This window comes from Lethenteron reissneri, chromosome 31 (assembly GCF_015708825.2).
Source record: "Lethenteron reissneri isolate LAM-NWPU_2019-01 chromosome 31, ASM1570882v1, whole genome shotgun sequence".
NCBI lineage: Eukaryota > Metazoa > Chordata > Hyperoartia > Petromyzontiformes > Petromyzontidae > Lethenteron > Lethenteron reissneri.
The window spans coordinates 5,028,406-5,050,487 of NC_083809.1; the positions used below are offsets into that span (position 1 = coordinate 5,028,406).

The following is a 22,082-nucleotide window of genomic DNA, read 5'->3' on the forward strand; positions in this document are numbered from 1 at the left end:
CACATCACTCATCCCACACACCACTCATCCCACACACCACTCATCCCACACACCACTCATCCCACACACCACTCATCCCACACAACACTCATCCCACACACCACACATCCAACACACCACTCATCCCACACACCACTCATCCAACACACCACTCATCCCACACACCACTCATCGCACACACCACTCATCCCACACACCACTCATCCCACACACCACTCATCCCACACACCACAAACCACTCATCCCACACACCACTCATCCGACACACCACTCATCCCACACATCACTCATCCCACACACCACTCATCCCACACACCACTCATCCCACACACCACTCATCCCACACACCACTCATCCCACACAACACTCATCCCACACACCACACATCCAACACACCACTCATCCCACACACCACTCATCCCACACACCACACATCCAACACACCACTCATCCCACACACCACTCATCCCACACACCACACATCCAACACACCACTCATCCCACACACCACTCATCTCACACACCACTCATCCCACACACCACTCATCTCACACACCACTCATCCCACACATCACTCATCCCACACATCACTCATCCCACACACCACTCATCCCACACATCACTCATCCAACACACCACTCATCCCACACACCACTCATCCCACACACCACTCATCCCACACACCACTCATCCCACACACCACTCATCCCACACACCACTCATCCCACACACCACTCATCCCACACATCACTCATCCCACACACCACTCATCCCACACACCACTCATCCCACACATCACTCATCCAACACACCACTCATCCCACACACGACTCATCCCACACACCACTCATCCCACACACCACTCATCCCACACACCACACATCCAACACACCACTCATCCCACACACCACTCATCTCACACACCACTCATCCCACACACCACTCATCTCACACACCACTCATCCCACACACCACTCATCCCACACACCACTCATCTCACACACCACTCATCCCACACACCACTCATCCAACACACCACTCATCCCACACACCACTCATCCCACACACCACTCATCCAACACACCACTCATCCCACACACCACTCATCGCACACACCACTCATCCCACACGCCACTCATCCCACAAACCACTCATCCCACACACCACACACCACTCATCCCACACACCACTCATCCCACACACCACTCATCCCACACACCACTCATCCCACACACCACTCATCCCACACAACACTCATCCCACATACCACTCATCCAACACACCACTCATCCCACACACCACTCATCCCACACACCACTCATCCCACACATCACTCATCCCACACACCACTCATCCCACACATCACTCATCCCACACACCACTCATCCCACACACCACTCATCCCACACACCACTCATCCCACACATCACTCATCCCACACATCACTCATCCCACACACCACTCATCCCACACACCACTCATCCCACACATCACTCATCCCACACACCACTCATCCCACACACCACTCATCCCACACACCACTCATCCCACACATCACTCATCCCACACATCACTCATCCCACACACCACTCATCCCACACACCACTCATCCCACACACCACTCATCCCACACACCACTCATCCCACGCACCACTCATCCCACACATCACTCATCCCACACACCACTCATCCCACACACCACTCATCCCACACATCACTCATCCCACACACAACTCTTCCCACACACCACTCATCCCACACACCACTCATCCCACACACCACTTATCCAACACACCACTCATCCCACACACCACACATCACTCATCCCACACACCACTCATCTCACACACCACTCATCTCACACACCACTCATCCCACACACCACTCATCCCACACATCACTCATCCCACACACCACTCATCCCACACATCACTCATCCCACACATCACTCATCGAACACACCACTCATCCCACACACCACTCATCCCACACACCACTCATCCCACACATCACTCATCCCACACACCACTCATCCCACACACCACTCATCCCACACACCACTCATCCCACACACCACTCATCCCACGCACCACTCATCCCACACATCACTCATCCTACACACCACTCATCCCACACATCACTCATCCCACACACCACTCATCCCACACATCACTCATCCCACACACCACTCATCCCACACACCACTCATCCCACACATCACTCATCCCATACATCACTCATCCCACACACCACTCATCCCACACATCACTCATCCCACACACCACTCATCCCACACACCACTCATCCCACACATCACTCATCCCACACATCACTCATCCCACACACCACTCATCCCACACACCACTCATCCCACACACCACTCATCCCACACATCACTCATCCCACACACCACTCATCCAACACATCACTCATCCCACACACCACTCATCCCACACATCACTCATCCCACACACCACTCATCCCACACACCACTCATCCCACACACCACTCATCCCACACCACTCATCCCACACACCACTCATCCCACACACCACTCATCCCACACACCACTCATCCAACACGCCACTCATCCCACACAACACTCATCCCACACCTCACTCATCCCACACACCACTCATCCCACACACCACTCATCCCACACACCACTCATCCCACACATCACTCATCCCACACACCACTCATCCCACACACCACTCATCCCACACATCACTCATCCCACACATCACTCATCCCACACACCACTCATCCCACACACCACTCATCCCACGCACCACTCATCCCACGCACCACTCATCCCACACATCACTCATCCCACACACCACTCATCCCACACACCACTCATCCCACACATCACTCATCCCACACATCACTCATCCCACCCACCACTCTTCCCACACACCACTCATCCCACACACCACTCATCCCACACACCACTCATCCAACACACCACTCATCCCACACACCACACATCACTCATCCCACACACCACTCATCTCACACACCACTCATCCCACACACCACTCATCCAACACACCACTCATCCCACACATCACTCATCCAACACACCACTCATCCCACACATCACTCATCCAACACACTACTCATCCCACACACCACTCATCCAACACACCACTCATTTCACACACCACTCATCCCACACACCACTCATCCAACACACCTCTCATCCCACACATCACTCATCCAACACACCACTCATCCCACGCATCACTCATCCCACACACCACTCATCCCACGCATCACTCATCCCACACACCACTCATCCCACACATCACTCATCCCACACACCACTCATCCCACACACCACTCATCTCACACATCACTCATCCCACACACCACTTATCCCACACACCACTCATCCCACACACCACTCATCCAACACACCACTCATCTCACACACCACTCATCCCACACACCACTCATCTCACACACCGCTCAGGGGGTGGGTGGCCAGAACCACACCCGACCGCCTTTGTCTCCCCAGTGGTGATATTTAACACACCACACCAGGTACTCATTTGAGGCTGAGTCAGCCTAGAGGAAGCCCAGGATCGGTTCAAAAAATCGTCACTGGTGTTGGCCGTGAGCGGCAATCGAACTCGTGTCGCCGGGTTCGTAGCGCAGCGCGCTAACCGCTACACTACCGCTCCCCACATCACCATTATCATCATCATCGCCACCACAACCATTACAATTCTAGATGTTGTGCTTTCACTCTTCAACACACCGGTGAGGCTAAAGCAGTGAACTATTTGTCTTTTGTCAACGTGACACATTTTTTGCTGATTGGCCGTGTCGGGTGGTGGAGCGTTACGACACATTTATAAATAACGCGATCTAACCCAAATTCCTTTATGATGAATAATATTGGTCGCGAAAGCCTACGTGTTAAATTAACACACACACATATATACAAACAATACACGTTCATCAACATCATCATCAACAGCAGCAGCATCCCCACCATCATCATCAAACACTAGCATCACCATCGTCATCATCAGCAGCAGCATCACCATCATCACCAGCATCATCACTCTACCATCATCATCACCACCGAACACAACGAACCCGGCGACCCAAGTTCGATTCCCCGCTCACAGCTAACACCGGTGACAATCATCTAAACATGTCTGGTGCCTCCCCTAGGTTTACTCAGCCTCAAATCAGTACCTGGTGCGGTGTGTACACATCTACGGAAGGGGGCGGGGGAGAGACAAAGGCGGTCGGGCGTGGTTGTTAGCAACGCACCCCCTCGTTTACCGTGCTGGCCTTCGTGTGTGCTCGCTAACGGCACTTGCCCCAACACGTCTATTGCAGCTACACGGGGTGGCGATGACGCATGATGACGATGATGACTGTGACCTTAATCATCGTCGGCGTCGTCGTGATCATAGTTAGTGGAGCTCTATTCGCGTCGCCATCGACATCTTGCGATCGCGATATTGTTCGCGTGTATCGCGAACGCGTGCGCCAAATGAATGAAAGATGTTTGGTTAAAAAAAAGTGGTAAGAGATATTGTGTTATTCGTTAATTGTGTTTTTTTTGGAGGGGGGGGGGTACTGCTTTAGTGGGGCGGGAATCGAAAGGGGGGCTCCGTTTCTCCGAGCATGGGCCAACAAAACAAAACAACCGCCAAACGGTCAGCAACAAGCAGCACTCTTGGTAGACGAGCGAACTGGAGGAAGGCTTTGCGTCGATGGTAGAAGGAGGGAGGGGAGAGTGGGAGGGGGGGTGGGAGGTTGGCGGTGCTGCTTTTGTTCTAAAATTCACGGCAGCAGAGCGCATGGCCACCGCAGGCTCAAAACGCCAAGCGGCCAGCGACAAACGGCACTGTAGTCGACAGAAGAACAAAGAAACCATAATTCTTGGTTCTTTCGGTAAAGTCACGTAGAAGGGAAGTAATAAAATAATAAAATAATAAAACATAATAGAATAATTCTCACGACGTTTCGGCCACAATGCAAGCAGCCGTCCTCAGGTGAAGAACAGGTCTGTCGGTAAGACAGACAACGCAAGCAGCGTTGTGGCCGAAACGTCGTGAGAATTATTTTATTGTTTTATTTTTTTATTATTTTATTACTTCCCTTCTACGTGACTTTACCGAAAGAACCAAGAAGATGAATCCCTGCAGTCACGAAAGCTTTAAATCGAAAAAAAAAACCATAACTTAAAAAAAACATATTTTATCAAGTAAGATCCCATTGAGTTCATAGTGGCTTTTTTTTATCAGAAGCAACCAGGCTGTCAAGGATGATAGCTCAACGAAATGGCTTATCGTGTGGAAATTCATCAGCCAAATAAATACTCACGAATGCATGCTGAGTCTAAATGTGGAGGCGGAAAACCCAAAGGACCTGGAGGAAAATCCACGCGACCACGGCGAGAGAGAGAGTGAGAGAGACACGCAGGCTCTAAATATAACAACAGGCGTCAGGGTCGGATATCGAACCCACGACCTGCTGCATACCGGGCGAGGTAGTTAACATCTCCTAGCCACCGTGAGAGGGGGAGAGGTTGTGGTTGGGGGGGGGGGAGAGGGGGGGGGGGGTAGCTCTGGGGGGAGAGGGACTGCAATGTTCGGCTTCAACGCAAAAAACTCCAGCGGCGGTATCAATTATTGAACGGGTCACGTGACTCTCGGAAGAAATGAGCAAGGAGGCGTGGATTGTGCGTGTGTGTGTGTGTGGATGCATGTCTGTGTGTCCGTGGTGTACGTGTCTTTGTGTATGTGTGTGACGATTATCTGAACCGGTCCTGAGCTTCCACCTGGGTTGACTCGGCCTAAAGTGAGTACCTGGTGCGGTGTGTGAAACATCGCCGCTGGGAAGACAAAGGCGGCCGGGCGTGGTGCTGGCCAACGACCCCCTCGTGTGCCGCGTCCGGTCTTTATAGGTGCTCGCTAACAGCACTTGCCCCCACAAGTCTGTTAAGGCTACACGGGGGATCTTTGTTCCGTAGTCTTTGCTGTGGGGGGAGCGGTGGCGCAGTGGTTAGGGAACCCGAGTTATATTCTCGCTCGCGACCAACTCCAGTGACGATTGAATGAACCGGTTCCTGGGCCTCCCCTAGGTCGACTCAGACTCAAATGAGTCTGAATGGGGAGACAAAGGCTGCCGGGCGTGGTGCTGGCCAACGACCTCTTCCTGTGCCGTGCCGTCTTAATAGGTTCTCGCTAACTGCACTTGCCCCAACAATCTGTTAAACAAGGTTATACGTGGGGAATATTTGTCATTGTGTATAAACTGCTATAAAGCCATACATTCTAGACATCGTGTGAACACACACCTATTATACATATACTAAATGCGATATATAAACATAAACGCACGTAGTATATGTAACACATGCTACATAGGCAGTTAATAATTTAAATTTTGAAATACGACGTAAATTAACGGTACGCTTAATCATGATTTATTTACACTACACAAAGACAAAGATCTCCCTGTATAGCCTTAACAGACTGTTGGGGCAAGTGCTGTTAGGGAGAAGCACCTATGAAGGCCGGCACTGTGGCACACGAGTGGGTTGATGGGCAGCCCCACGCACGACCGCCTTTGTCTCTCGAGTGACGATGCTTGCACACCGCACCAGTTACTCATTTGAGGCTGAGTCGGCCTAGGGGAGGCCCAGGACCGGTTCAGCTAATCGTCACTGGATGTTGGTGGTCGTGAGCGGCAATCGAACTCGGGTCACCGGGTTCGTAAGCGCAGTGCGCTAACCACTGCGCCACCACTCCCCACACGTGCGTATACGCACACACATATACGTACAAAGACAGCGACAAAGAGATCCCCGCCCCCCGTATAGCCTTCAACAGACAGTTGGGGCAAGTGCTGTTTGCTAGCGACACCTATGAAAGCCGGAACGGCACGCGAAGTGTTGGTGCGTCCTGCACCACGCCCCATCGCATTTGTGTGTACGAAGACACACACACAGACACACACACAGACAGACGAGACGTGTAGCGTCTTCGTTCGTACGTCACTTGTCGGCACTGACAAAGCAGAGCAGCAGCAGCAGTGGAGCAGATAGGAGACGCCGCCTCCAAGGCTGTTCACGTTACTGCAGGCTAAGTCAAGGAATCAATAGACATTGATTCATCCCATTGTTCATTGCTTTTATTTGATCCGTGACTGTTCTTTTTTTTACAGGGACGAGAAGGTCACGGCAAGGCGACATCACGTTCAGCGTCGCAACCATCACACGATCGTACGGACACACACACAGACACACACAGTCACACAGATGCACGACACACACAGTCACACAGACACACAGACACACAGACACAGTCACACAGACACACACAGACACACAGACACACAGTCACACAGACACACATAGTCATACAGACACACACAGTCACACACAGACACACACAGTCACACAGTCACACAGACACACAGTTACACAGTCACACAGACACACAGACACACAGTCACACAGACACACATAGACACACACAGACACACAGATGCACAGACACACATACACACAGTCACACAGACACACAGTCACACAGACACACATAGTCATACAGACACACACAGTCACACACAGACACACACAGACACACAGTCACACAGACACACAGTCACATAGTCACACAGACACACAGACACACAGTCACACAGACACACATAGACACACACAGACACACAGATGCACAGACACACATACACACAGTCACACAGACACACAGTCAGACAGTCAGACAGTCACACAGACACACAGTCACACAAAAACACAGACAAACAGTCAGACAGAAACACAGTCACACAGACACATAGATACAGACACACAGTTACACAAATACACAAACACACAGTAACACAAATACAGTCACACCGTCACAGATACACAGTCACACCGTCACACACAACAATCAACGTCTCATTCACAGCCAAAACTATCACCATCACAAGCAATATCGCGAAAAACATCACCACCCACAAACGCCATCACATTCACCATCGCTTTCACCGTCACACAACAGAATCAACATGAAAATCACCGCAACATTCACAATCAAGTCCACCATAACGACAACCACCATCGCTATCACAATCCACATCACAAAAACACGACACAGTATACAATCACCATCACATTCACCGCCGCGCTGACCCTAACAACAAGTGACCATCGCAACAAATCTCGCACACAATCCGTGAACTCTCACACACACACACAACTCCGCATTGGTGGTGCATTGGCATAAATAGGAGACATCGCGACTTTGCTATGTACTAGGGCCGTTGTCCGAAACGTCGCCCTATTGTAAACACACAAACCTCCGTCCACCCCTAAGTGGCGGTGAGGTTACCGCAGCGCTTGTGCCATGCTAAGGTGCACTTCGAGGCCACGTGAAGTGTCGAAGGCCCGCTGGCAGGAGACCACGGGGACAGACCCAGGTGCCATGTGTTGACTGACTGAGACGACTGGCCGATGTTACAACCTGTACTCCCCACAGCGCCAACTCTCTGCATTTTAGCCGCCCGGCGCTCCGGTCGTTGTTGTAAGCGTCGCTCCTCTCGCCCTCCGCTGTTGCTGAAGGGGCGACTGCCTCCAAACTCCCCATGTAGCCGCGTCCGTAGAGGCCGATCTTGACATCGCTGGTACCGGTCATCGGCAAGTCCCACCAGCTTCAACATCCTTTCTGTACCACATCACTCTATCTCTTCTCTAGCCCGTGCTGCGCCAGTTTAACCCCCTATATAGGGCCGAACAGAAGCTGCTTCACAATTACGGTGGCTGGGTATGTGGGATACATATAAATACACACAAATACAAAGACCCCCCTATAGTCTTAACATATTTTAGGGGCAAGTGCTGTTAGCGAGCACCTTTGAAGGCCGAAATGGTACACGAGGGGGTTGAGTGAGTGGCCCTTGTCTCCCGAGTGGCGCACCAGGTACTCATTTGAGGCTGAGTCGACCTAGGGGAGGCCCGGGACCGTCTCAGATACTCGTCACCGGTGTTGGCCGCGAGCGGGAATCGATCTCGGGTAGCCGGGTTCATAGCGGGGAGCGTAGCGCTCACCTCTACACTACCCCCGACACACGCGTGCGCGCGGTCACACGCGCGCACGGTCACACGCGCGCGCGGTCACACGCGTGCTCACGTTCCGTCGAGGACAATCGCTGTCCCTTTGTGGAATGCTGCTGGGTGGTTGTGCCTCGGCACTGGGGTGAGGCGCGGACAAAGTTTCGTTCTGAGTGACTTCAAACCCGACAGCCTCCCCCCCCCACCACCCCGTTCTGTCGCCTACCCCCCTCCCCCCCCCCGAGCACCCTGGCAACACAACAGCAACGACAACACAACGACGTTCACGCACAAACGGCGGTAAGTTATCCGTAAAGTGCGATTTTTTTGTTGTTGTCACCGAACAATGAGGATGTACCGAGCGAACGAGTGAAATCATCATAAGCGAACGCGTCATACGCGTTGGTGGAACGCGTGTGACGCGTGCGGTGACAACCTGGACAACCAGCGACGAATATAATCGACGGATCTTGGGCCTCCCCTAGGTCGACTCAGCCTCAAAATGAGTACCCGGTGCGATGCTTAAACTTCGCCACGAGGGAGACGAAGGCGGCCGGGCGTGGTGCTGGTCACCCACCCATCCCTCGTGTGCCGTGCCGGCCTTCATAGGGCGCTCGCTAACAGCACTTGCCCCCACAACCGTATAGAGGCTACACGGGGGTCTTTGTCCTCGTCTCTGTGAGTATTCAAACGCTTTCCTTCATGCCCAGTCACCTCGGGAAAACCGAGTCACCTCGGGAAACTCCACATTCCTATGACGGCGTCGTACGCGCCCGTCTGCGAGCGAGAACGCTTAACGACAACACCACCAACACCACCAGCAACACACAACAACAACACAATCGATGTAGACACTTTATCGACCGTCGATGATGGGCCGATGGATGATGGGTGCCGACGTGGCGGGGATGTGAACTCACTACACTCGCCGGAAAGCGACAGCGACACCACGTGTCCTGGGCCGAGTTAGCGACTGACGCGCGGGGCTCAGCCGAGAGAGAGAGAGCGAGCGCCCGTGTCACCGCTGCGGCTCTGATGGAAGTAAAATAAAAAAAACAAAGATCAGGGGAGGTTTCGTATCCTTTCTGCAGTGCCGGATTATCATAGCGGCACAAGTAGCTACATATGTTGTTGCTACACATGTGTAGTAGCTGCATATGTAGTAGCTACACGTGTAGTAGCTACACGTGTAGTAGCTACACGTGTAGTAGCTACACATGTAGTAGCTGCATATGTAGTAGTTACACACGTAGTAGCTACATACGTAGTAGCTACACGTGTAGTAGCTACACATGTAGTAGCTACACATGTAGTAGCTGCATATGTAGTAGCTACACACGTAGTAGCTACATATGTAGTAGCTACGGGCCCCGCACTTTCAAGGGCCCCGCGCTAAATGCTTTCAAGCATTGATTCTGCACTTGCTCTATTACTATAGTACTATACCGCCTTCAACTTTTATGAACGACTGGGTGTTTAAGGTTAGCGATTTGTCGTATTATTTGCCCGTATAGCAAATTAAAAAAATACAATTACTTTACTATACAAGTATTTATTTTTAAATATATATTTGTGTGTGTTTTTTTTTTAATGCCCCTTTATAACATATGCTACAGGCCCCCGCAACTAGCTGAATCGGGCACTGCCTTTCTGGCAATAAAAGAGGACACCCAAATGGACACCCTTTCTGGCAAGGAATCAATGTGCCGCGTTCGGCACACACGGCGCGTGCTGTGAACACGCAAACAAACGCGCCCTGGTGGTAATCGCACATGGCGTTGTCTTTGGAACGGATTGGCCTACGCCAGAGACGGACTTCTTTAGGGCCCGGTCTCACGGCCAGTGTCAGAGCAGAGAAAAACGCCACGAAGGCGATCAGGACAAAGGCGATGTGCCTCTCAGAGTATTGATAGCTCGGGTTGAGCAGCTACGTGATGGGACCTTTTTGCCAGTTTCAAAGTATGAAAAATACGGTGCACGAGGGGATGGGTGGCTTGCACCACGTCCGTCCGCCTTTGTCTCCCGCAGTGCTCATGTTTACTACACACCGCACCGGGTGGTAATTTAAGGCTGAATCGACCTAAAATACGGACACACACACACGGAAACACACATACAGCATTCATGTAACTTACTCATTCTATAGCGGCTATCGATCTGCCTTTGTGAAATGATGCACAATTACGCAGTCACATAACAATCATCATCATAAAATATACAATTAATTATTATTCCTTTCTAAAGCGCGCGCTCATCTCACGCAACTAGCGCCAGTTAACATCACCAAAGCGTGCATCCTCCAACGGAGAAACTCAGCCAAAGACAAACGCCCTTCCATATATACACACACACACAATAAACTAAAGTCATCCTCTCGCGCCATACAGATATTATTAGGACTCAATCTTGATTTGAAGCTTTCGTGACTGCAGGAATCCATACTCGTTAGTTCTTTCCGTAAAGTCACGTGGGTAAGAACTATAATCTGAACTGTTAACATCGTCGTCGCAATGATGCGAGCGCTCCAAGGAACACGCCCTGGAAATGTTCATTCTCACGGCAAACGTCTCCTTCCAATCAGAGGGAGCCTCTTCTACCGCCCTTAGAGGCACCCGAGACGTCTCGGAAGGAGAGCGAGTTTCGGGGGTCGCCACGGTGGCTAGGAGATGGTTAACGACCTCTCCCGCTATGCAAGGAGGTTTGCGGAGTTCGATCCCGACCCGTGATCGCGTGGATTTTTCTCTCTCCGTGCTCCCCCCCCCCTCCACATTTTAGAGTCATCGTCCACGCGTCTCGAGCATTTGGCCGCTCGATACGCCACTTCGTTGAGCTATCGTTTGGATGGCAATACCGCCATGGATTCTTGCGTCAATCTGTGCGGGGCTTCGTGAGTTGCTGTTAGCCGTTAGAGCGCGCAACGTGGTGGGTGGGATTCCAAACGTGGCAGTGTAGCAGCGTCCTCTTGACAACGAGTCTTGTGACTCATTAATTGCCATCAGAGTAATAATCGTAATAATTATTAAAATAATTACATTGACGTGGCGCTTTTCATCAAGGACCTCAAAGCGATGTGCAGGACGCAGCAGCGGAAGACACTCGGCATGAAAATAATATCATGAATTAATGTAAAATAATAATTTACTCAATGAACTAAAAGTGTAATAGGCGGCAGCGTATAAATAGGTTTTAAGGCGCATTTTAAAAATGTCCACAGACTCAGAGATCCTGATTATCACTCTTAACAAAAAATATCGAGATGCACGTATGCAAAGAAAACCACACCCAACTCGCTCAATCTTTTGTATTGTTATTATTCAATGCACATGTTTACATTGTATAGTAACGATTACAGATTGTGACTATGGCAGAGACGTAACGGGAAGCGATGGCGCGCAATGGACCCGGAACTCCGAGTTGACTTCCGTTCGCCGTTCACGGCCAACGGGGGCAGTGGGCGAGAGACATTTGAAGCGGTCGAACACCCTCGACCATCATCAACCGAGCACTGACCAGGGTGGTGAAGTATGGTCAAACAATCTCCCACATGACCCGACACGGAGTGGTGAGTGTGGTGGTGGTGGCGGTGGTGGTGGCGGGTGCGTGGAGCTATTTCATCCAGCAGTGGATTGAGAAAGTATCCCTAGATTTCGATTTAAAGGTTTCGTGACTGCAGGGATTCATCTTCTTGGTTTTTTCGGTAAAGTCAAGTAGAAGAGAAATAATAAAATAATAAAAATAAAACATAATACAATTTTATTATATGATATTATTTTATTATGTTTTTTATTATGTTTTATTTGTATTATTTTATTATTTCCCTTCTACGTGACTTTACCGAAAGAACCAAGAAGATGTATCCCTAGATTATCATTGATGCTGTACTCATCCGTGATAGGATGTGGCTTGCGTGCAATAGAGTGAACATGTATTGGATGATATTAAGTGGAGAGCACGTGGCATTGTATACAGACACACGGATGCGATTGATTAATAGGTGCTCGCTAACAACACGGCCAGTCTCTGTTAAAGGCTGAACCGAAGGACCTTTGTCTTTGTTAGTATGTATGTTAGTGTGTCTTTGTTAGAATGTATGTTAGTGTGTCTTTGTTTAGTATGTATGTTAGTGTTTGTTTGTATGAATATGTCTTTGTGGGGAGCGGTGGTGTAGTGGTTAGCGCGTTGCGCTACGAACCCGGCGAGCCCGAGTTCGATTCACGCTCACGGCCAACATCGGTGGCGTTTTTTTGACCCGGTCCTGCGCCTCTCCTAGGTCGACTCGGCCTCAACTGAGTACCTGGTACGACGTGTAAACATCGCCGCTGGGGAGACAAAGGCGGCCGGGCGTGGTGCTGGCCACCCACCCCCTCGTGTGCCGTGCCGGCTTTCATAGGTGCTCGCTAACAGCACTTCACAGAGGCCATACGGGGGATCGTTGTCTTTGTATGACAGCACTTGCCCCAACAGGCTGTTGAAGGCTATACGGTGCATCTATGTCTTTTGTATGTGTACGTGTGTCACCGCATGTGTTCTAGTCTATGCGTGCATACCATATGGCCAGCCTGCGTATACAATTATACACACACATATAGCGTGTATATACACACACACAGACAGAGAGAGATAGATGTATACGCACATATATTGCGCAGTGCCTATAGACTGTCGGCGAAAGTGCCGTTAAGGAAGCTATTAGAGAGGCGGCACGGCACACGAGGGGCCGATTCGCTCGTCCGCATTTGTCTCTTTCCTCCCCCCCCCAGCCCCTCCACCCCCCCCCCCTTCCTCCGTTGCCGATGCTCCAACAAGCGCCCCAAGTACTGCACCCTTTGCTCGCTGAAAATCCGAGTCGAAATCGCAAACATCGCCCGTTAAGACGCGAGACACGCGAGTCGAACTTAGGTGGAGGGTGACCCCGCGGTTCTTTAAAGCAGGAGATCGAGCACCTTTAATGACACACACAAGACAAAGATTCCCACCCCACCCGTTATAGGCTTAACAAACTGTTGGGGCAAGTGTTGTTAGCGAGTATCACCTATGAAGGTCGGTACAGCACACGAAGGAGGTTTTGGGGGTGGCCAGAATCACGCTTCGGCCGCCTTTGTCTCCCCACTGGCGAAGTTTACACACGCGCATTCGGTACTCATTTTGAGGCTGCGTCGACCTAGGGACGAGGCCCAGGACCGCTTCAGATAATCGTCACTGGTGGTGTTGGTGGCCGTGAGCGGGAATCGAACTCGGGTCGCCGGGTTCGTAGAGCAGCGCGCAAAACCGCTACGCTACCGCTCCCCATACACGCACGCACGCACACGTGGATGCGTTGACATCACACCACACAGCGCATCACCACAAGCACACCGCGCCACGAACGCAACGGACTTGGAACACGCGGCAACCACTGCGCCACCGCTCCCTATGCGAATACACGACACGGGTACAAAGACAAAAGATTCTAGCCCCGCCCCGCCTCCCATATAGCCGTTCACAATTGATGGGGAAAGTGCTGTTAGCGAGCACCTATTGACACGCTTCACGATACCTTACAAAGACAAAGATCCCCCGTGTAGCCTTAACAGACTGTTGGGGCAAGTACTGTTGGCGAGCACCTATGAAGGCCGGAACGGTACACGAGGGGGTGGGTGGCCAGCACCACGCCTGACCGCCTTTGTCTCCCCAGTGGCGATGTTTACGCAGCGCACCAGGTACTCATTTGAGGCTGAGTCGAACTAGGGGAGGCCCGGGACCGGTTCAGAGAATCGTCACCGGTGTGGGTGGCCGTGGGTGCGGGAATCGAACTGCGAGTCGAGCGGGTTCGTAACGCAGACGCGCTCACCACTGCGCCACCGCTCCCCACGACCGCGTACACCACCCACCGTCATATATATTATTATACTCTCATATATATACACACACCACGCCGCATTCCCCTCCCTCGCCATACATCCCACACACGCACAATACATCACCAGCGCACGGGCGTACGCACCTCGAGTAAACAAATGGCATTCGTTATGAGTCGGCATCAATCGTATCCCGAGAACGCGTGCAGCAGAGCTCGCTGTGTAAGAAAAAGAAGAACCCCCCCCCCCTCACTAAAATAATAAATATATAGAAATATATCGACGGTATATATATAGACACACGCGCGCGCAACACACACACCACGTGCGTATCCACCAGCCTCGACTCGCGATCAACCCGTTCCACCGCAGGGCGAAGGGGGAGCAAAGGGGCAGCACTGCAATTGCCTCGCTCTCGCAAATTCTGGCGGCAGGATGTGTCGGCGGAGGACGTTCGCGTAGGTTCGATCCTGTGGGTTCGATCCCGGGCCCTGGCGATGCTCGTTCACTGCGGTATTTGGAGGCCGGGTGGATTTTACTGCGGGTTCCTCCGGTATCGCACCAGCCCCCCCCCCCTCTCGCCACGCTGCGCCCCTAACAATTGTATAAACATGCGGTTAGATTGTTTGGCTGCTACTCTAAAGTGTTCCCACGTCTGATGATGACGATAATGATATCAGCCACTTCGACGACGAGCTATCATCATCATCATCATCATGAGTCGCCAGGTCGCGTCTGAATAATAAAAAATAGTTAGTAGCTCAGTGGGCTTTAGCTGAGAAATAAAATAGTTTATAGTCGTTTAGAATAGATATAGGGAGCTCCAACCATGGGTGTTTTGGTCTACTCTTCTACGCTGGTTTTTTAAGAGGTGGTGGGGGAGGAGGGGGGAGGTATGCCCACACTTTACCCCACCATAGCCGACGTGCCGATCGGCTAACTGCGGTGCGAGGTGTAGGATTTCATCATCAAAATGTAACTTGCACAGCTGTTTTCAGCTGCCGCGCCCGGAGATCGAAGCCACTGGACAAACACTACCGACCTCTGCAGCGTGCGCGATGACTGCGTCTAAAGCGAGCCACACATTGCGAGCCGTGGCGTGGACCCGCATTCGGAGTCGCCATCATCATCATCATCGTTAGCCATGATCAATCCACTACTGGATGAAGGTCTCTTTAAAATAAATTTTCAACAGTCCCAAAGAAATCCGCTACGCCACCCCGAGCATAAAAACATCGCTCCATCTCCCCGCGGCCACGTTCACCCTCTCGGCACGGCGCACTACAAAACGGTGTGTCGATGCATTCGTTGGCTGTGCGCGAGTCGCGTGTTGTTCGTCTTTTAAACCTCGCCGAGCGCGGAGTTGTTGTGTTGTCCTCCAGTGCGCGTGGCTCCTCTCCTCTCTCCACCTCTCTCGGTGCCGGGTCCCCAAGCTCAGGTGCTTCCTTCTTCCCTCTGTTGCGCACTCGTTCACTCGCCACCGCCATTTGGAACTACCGCGGTGACGTGTGCGTAAAATAAATTAACGTCAAATAAACACGCGCACGTTTTAAATACAGAAACACCGCGATTTGGTACTACCGCAGGACGTTCGCGCAAAATAAATTAACGTAATTTAAACACGCGCACATTCTAAATACAGAAACACCGCGATTTTGGAACTACCGCGCGGTACCTTTGCGTAAAATAAATTAAGGTCGAATAAATACGCGCACATTTTTAATACGGAAATAATTGCGAAAATAACAGATCAAGGGAGACGCGTCGCTGGGTAATTATTCACCGATGACCAAACGCTCGAGATTATAAGACGCGCCTGAATATAAGACGCATCCTTCCCACCGTGCCCCCCCCCCCACGCCCGCAACTTTTTCTGTAAGGTACAGAGGCACACACTTGCTCCCCGTGTTATATAGAATACGGCAACGCTCTACGGGACTATTCGTTGAACTTCTTTCGCACCGTACGCATCCAACAGAGGCGCTAAGGACAACAAACTAAACACCAAAATCCGTTTCTAAAGAAGTGTGTGTTTTCCATTAAGATGATTTTAAGTGCCACAGCTCCCGGTGGCTCCCTCGTATCACAAGGAGGAAGAGGGCGTTCCAGACGGCCCCAGAAGCGCGTCTGAAAGCGCCGCGCGATGCGGTGACCGCCGCCTTTGTTCGACGGCAGAGCAGCCGAAAGCCGCCGCCGTTGCTGCTGCTGCTGTTGCTGCTGTTGCTGCTGCTGTTGCTGCTGTTGCTGCTGTTGCTGCTGTTGCTGCTGCGAGGATGAGCGGGGGTTGACGTGACGGTGGTTGTCGCTGCTTGTCGCGATTGGCAAAGCGACTGTGGTTCGGTTTGTGGCGAGCGCTTTGCGTGTAACGCGTGCGACCTTACAAATTGTATTCGTTCGGCAACCGGAGGAAGCCGCCAACGCATCTCGGCGAACGCTGGTCACGACTAACAGCGGAGTCACAGCCAAAGGATGGAACACGCGTCCCGAGAGAGAGGGGGGAGGGAAAGAGAGGAACATCCACGGGTGGAGATGTGGCGAACAAAATCGGCTGGTGCACAGGAAGAGGCTGCTTCTGGGATTTGCTTCCATTGCGTGATCGTCAGGGAATGCGTTCGCCTTGGGAAGGAATGTCTGCTTTCATCCAGCGGCGGATTGGTCATGACCGCTGAATTGATGATGATGGTGGTGACGATATAGTGCCGCTTGCAAGCTGATGATGTGAAAATACAAGAGCGGAGATTTGTGTTGTTGCCTTTGCAGATAAGGGGGGAGAAAAAAAAAAGACGTGGAAAACAAAAAATAAACCCGAATTTTACGGCGTTGTCACGACGCCAATCTGCAAGCGCTTCGTCATGTTCCGCGGTGTGGTGCACGGCGTTTGTGTTTACAACCGCGTCGTGTGTGTTGTGACACTCGAGGTTATATCGGTTTGTGCGGGCGATGCAATTAATAATAATAATGATGCTGATTCAAAGATGGACAGTGCCCCATTGTTAACCCGAGGAAGCCATCGCCGAGTATACTGAGCGCTTCATATTCTTAGGTTTTTTTCGGTAAAGTCACGTAGGTAAAAAAAATAAATAAAAATTATAAAAGTAAAATAAAAATAAAATGAAAATCACGACGTTTCGGAGGCAACACAAGCTTCCGTCTTCAGGTGGAACCGTCACAGCACGATAGCTGTATCAAGTGAGAGGAAGCTTCAAGTCTAGAATCTACTGAGCGCCTCCGGTATAAGTAAACATTCTGGTTAGTCTCGATAATCTCTCTCTCCAGGAGGGTGCTACCTCCTGCTACTACCCCGCACCAGGGATACTCAAACGAGTACTCAAACGAGTACCTGGTTTGCGGCGTGCAGTTAACATCGCCACCGGGGAGACAAAGGCAGGCCGGGCGTGCGTGGGTCAGGCCCCGTCACCTCCCTCGTGTGTCGTGCCGGCCTTTCATAGACGCCACTCGCGAACGGCAACTTGCCCCAACAATCAAATCAAGATTGCCCCAACAAGTCTGTTAAAAGGCTATACGGGGAGGGGGGGGGGATCTTTGTCTTTGTGTCTGGCCAGCGTGCAATGTGTCGCATCGATCCGAGTCACCGTATTCGTGTGGGAGACCAGGAGAACACCCCAGCATCATCGCTCAATATATACATATCCGCACGAATGGATTCAGGAATCCATCACCGCTACTGTACTGTACTTGCCACGTGCTGGCCAATGCGCAGAACAGCCCTTCTGAGACGCGGTGTTTCCCCGGGAAGTGTTCTCTCAGATTTTGATTCGAAGCTTTCGTGACTGCAGGAATCCATACACTTTGGTTCTTTCGGTAAAAAGTCACGTAGGTAGAAAAATAAAACAAAATAAAAAATCATCTATCACGACGTTTCGATCGCAACACAAGCGGTCGTCCGAGGGCAGAAACAAAAATCCAGAAGTTCCACTGCTGAATTATTCTATCACAGTACCTACCAGGCACATCACCATGCTTAGCTTTCCGACATCGGGAGCATCTGATACACATTTCTTTTTTAGCACACAATACAAAACGATGTGTTATCCCCATTCCTTTAAATAATAATTAGACTAAGTAAATCTAATCATGATGACGATGCTGGCGATGCTGACGTTGAGCGGAGGCGCAGTGGTTCGTGCACTGCGCTGTTCATCCGGCGTAGAAAACTGCAAGTTCCCGATTTTTCTCGGTCCCGGCGAGCATCAATGGCTTTTCGAACGTGGAACCCCCTCCCCGCCCACCCCGCCCCTCCTCCCTGGGACTCAGTCTCATTCATTCCACAAACAGCCGTGGTGAAGTATGACCACGTCGCCATCATCCCACGTGACCGACCATGTGCGTCACCCGGCCAGCGTGTGCCGCCGTGTTCGTCGCAGGGATCGCGAGAGATGGCGGTGGCTCTGAAGATCGGGAGGGCCTTCGTCCAGCAGTGGATAGACCATGGCTGCTGATGATGATCACCACGACGACGATGAATATTATACAGACACGCAGTAGCAGCAACAACTACAATAAAAACTACAAAGATGCCCCTCTCGCCCCGTATAGCGTCATGTGCCGTTCACGAGCGGCAAAAGACACGCCCGGCCGCCTTTGTATCTCCAAGTTGGCAGGTTTACACATCACACCAGGTAATAATTTGAGGCTGAAGTCGACCTAGGAGAGGCCCAGGACCACGTACACACACACACCTTTTTGCTTGGTCGCGTTTAAAGGAACATCAATAAAATGCATCGTTTACAAACACACTTGGTTGTTTCACGTACGTAACCATCATTTCTGATGTGAACTTAATTATAACATATATATATACACACACACATAAACAGTTTGATATTTGTGTTAATAACAAAGACCCTGCCGTGTGTTTCAATGTACACGCGTGTCCGTGTGCAGGGGAGCGGTGGTGCAGTGGTTAGCGCTACGCTGCGCTACGAACTTGGCGTCCCGGGTTCGATTCCCGCTCACGGCCAACACCGGTGACGAGTATCTGTACCGGCCCTGGCCTCCCCTAGGTCGACTCAGCCTCAAATGAGTACCTGGCGCGTTGCGTAAACATCGCCACTGGGGAGACAAAGGCGGCCGGGCGTGGTGTTGTCCACCCACCCCCCTCGTGTACCGTGTCGGCCTTCACGGGTGCTCGCTAACAGCACTTGCCCCAACAGTCTGTTGAGGCTATACGGGGGCTCTTTGCGTTTGTGTGTCCACGTCGTGCGGGGAGCGGTGGCGCAGTGGTTAGCGCATTTGCACTCCGACACCCGGCGACCCGAGTTCGATTCCTACAATAGCGGTGGCGACTTTTTTCACCATTCCTGGGCCTCCCCCCACTCGGTCGACTCAGCCTTCAACTCGTACCCCGGCGGTGTGTGAACACAGTCACGGGAGAGACAAAGGCGGCCGGGCGTCGCGCTGGCAACCCACCTTCCCCCCGTGTGCCGTGTCGACCTTTAACAGGTGCTCGCCAAGAGCACTTGTCCCCACAAACGTCTGTTAAAGGCTATACGGGGGACCTTTGTATGGTGTACAGTGTATACATGCAGCGGTAGGAAAATATCGGGCAATGTGACTGAGATTCACGGCTCTCATCAGTGGCGAGTGATACCTGCACCTCTAGGTTGACTCGGCCTTCACTGGGTACGCGGTGCAGTGTGTGTCTGTTGATTTCTATTCATGGCAGTAAGCAGTGCACCACCGCTCCCTGCCATATATATCGGTATCTATATGTGGGTGCACAGTGTTCGTTTGTATACTTTCAACCAACTAGCGCGACGAATTATACAATCAATAACGCCTATCGCCCTCTCTCATAGATATGTGCCTCTCGATATATATTTAAAAATGAATATATTTGTGTTTTGCTCACACAGCTGATTCGGAGTGCGTCCCACAATCAGCAGCATTGCTTCAGCGCGAGCAAACCCCCTGGAGCGGTTTCGGCATTCGGCGTTCTCATCAGCAGCACGTCAATTGACGTCCGCTGTGCAGCGTCCGAAATCGCTGATGTCAAAACATTACAACGCGTCTAAAAAAATAATAACAACAATTGATTCGGTCATTTGAATGAGAGGAGAGGTCTAATTTCATGAACGATAACCGCTAATAAGTATAACCCGTAAAAACAAAGTTTTTCACTATAAATCCTTTATATGCATGGCAGCGAACTTAATATAAAGGATTTTAAAATATATTCGCCTGTGGAGGATGCGGGGATCGATCCCGCGACCTTTGGCATGGGAAGCGAGGGCGCTACCAACTGCGCTACTCCGCCACGGCCTGTGGAGGGGTTACGCTCTGGGCTCTTACACTCTGACGTTCAGCCAAAGCGATGAATGAGTTCTATTTGAATATATGTAAAATAAAAAAGTTTTGCCTAAAAAGTGTAAAATTTTGGGAATTTTTTTCACGAACATAAATTGTCTGGCACAACGAGTCTGTGTGGAAAATGTCAGCTCGATTGGATCACGGGAAGTGGGTTAAAAAACGACCGAAAGATTTGCACGGTCATAAGCAAGCAAGCACGCAAGCAAGCAAGCATGCGAACTTAATATAAAGGATTTAAAAAACCGGTAAAGACAACCGGTTACCGGTTTCTAGCGTCGAAAGCTGCCGATTGGGCACCCACGCGAACTTCGCGACAAACGGCACGGCGGCACAAGTCACCGCGTGGTTACATCGGCTGTCAGTTGTCAGTGTAAAAGGTTGAACACACAAACCGATTAACCGGTTAATTTGTTTATTCAGTTACCGGTTAATGCAAATGATCCGGTCACATTTCTGTCGTAAAAAACCCTGCACCGCCCGACACAGCCAAGCTAATTCGAGTCACGCGTGCGATTATATCACAACCAGATTGATCGATTATGGGGTTTATAAGTAACCAGCTTTATCGATTAGGAAAATCTGGAATTACATATATACATGTGCGAATATTTACATAATACACTCATGAATGCACACACACACAATAGCATGTAACAAAGACAAAGATCCCCCGCATAGCCTTAACAGACTGTTGGGGCAAGTGCTGTTAGCAAGCTCTCATGAAGGTCAGCACAACACACGAGGGGGTAGGTGGCCAGTACCACCCCCGGCCGCCTTTGTCTCGCCAGTGGCGATGTTTACTACACACCGAACGAGGTACTAAT

General features: G+C 51.1%; 1 protein-coding gene across 3 annotated transcripts in view; it reads right to left on the reverse strand.

The window, feature by feature from the left end:
• LOC133349703 (homeobox protein Hox-B3a-like) overlaps positions 1 to 22,082 on the reverse strand; it is a 355,311-nt gene that overhangs the window by 130,757 nt on the left and 202,472 nt on the right. The window lies entirely within an intron of this gene.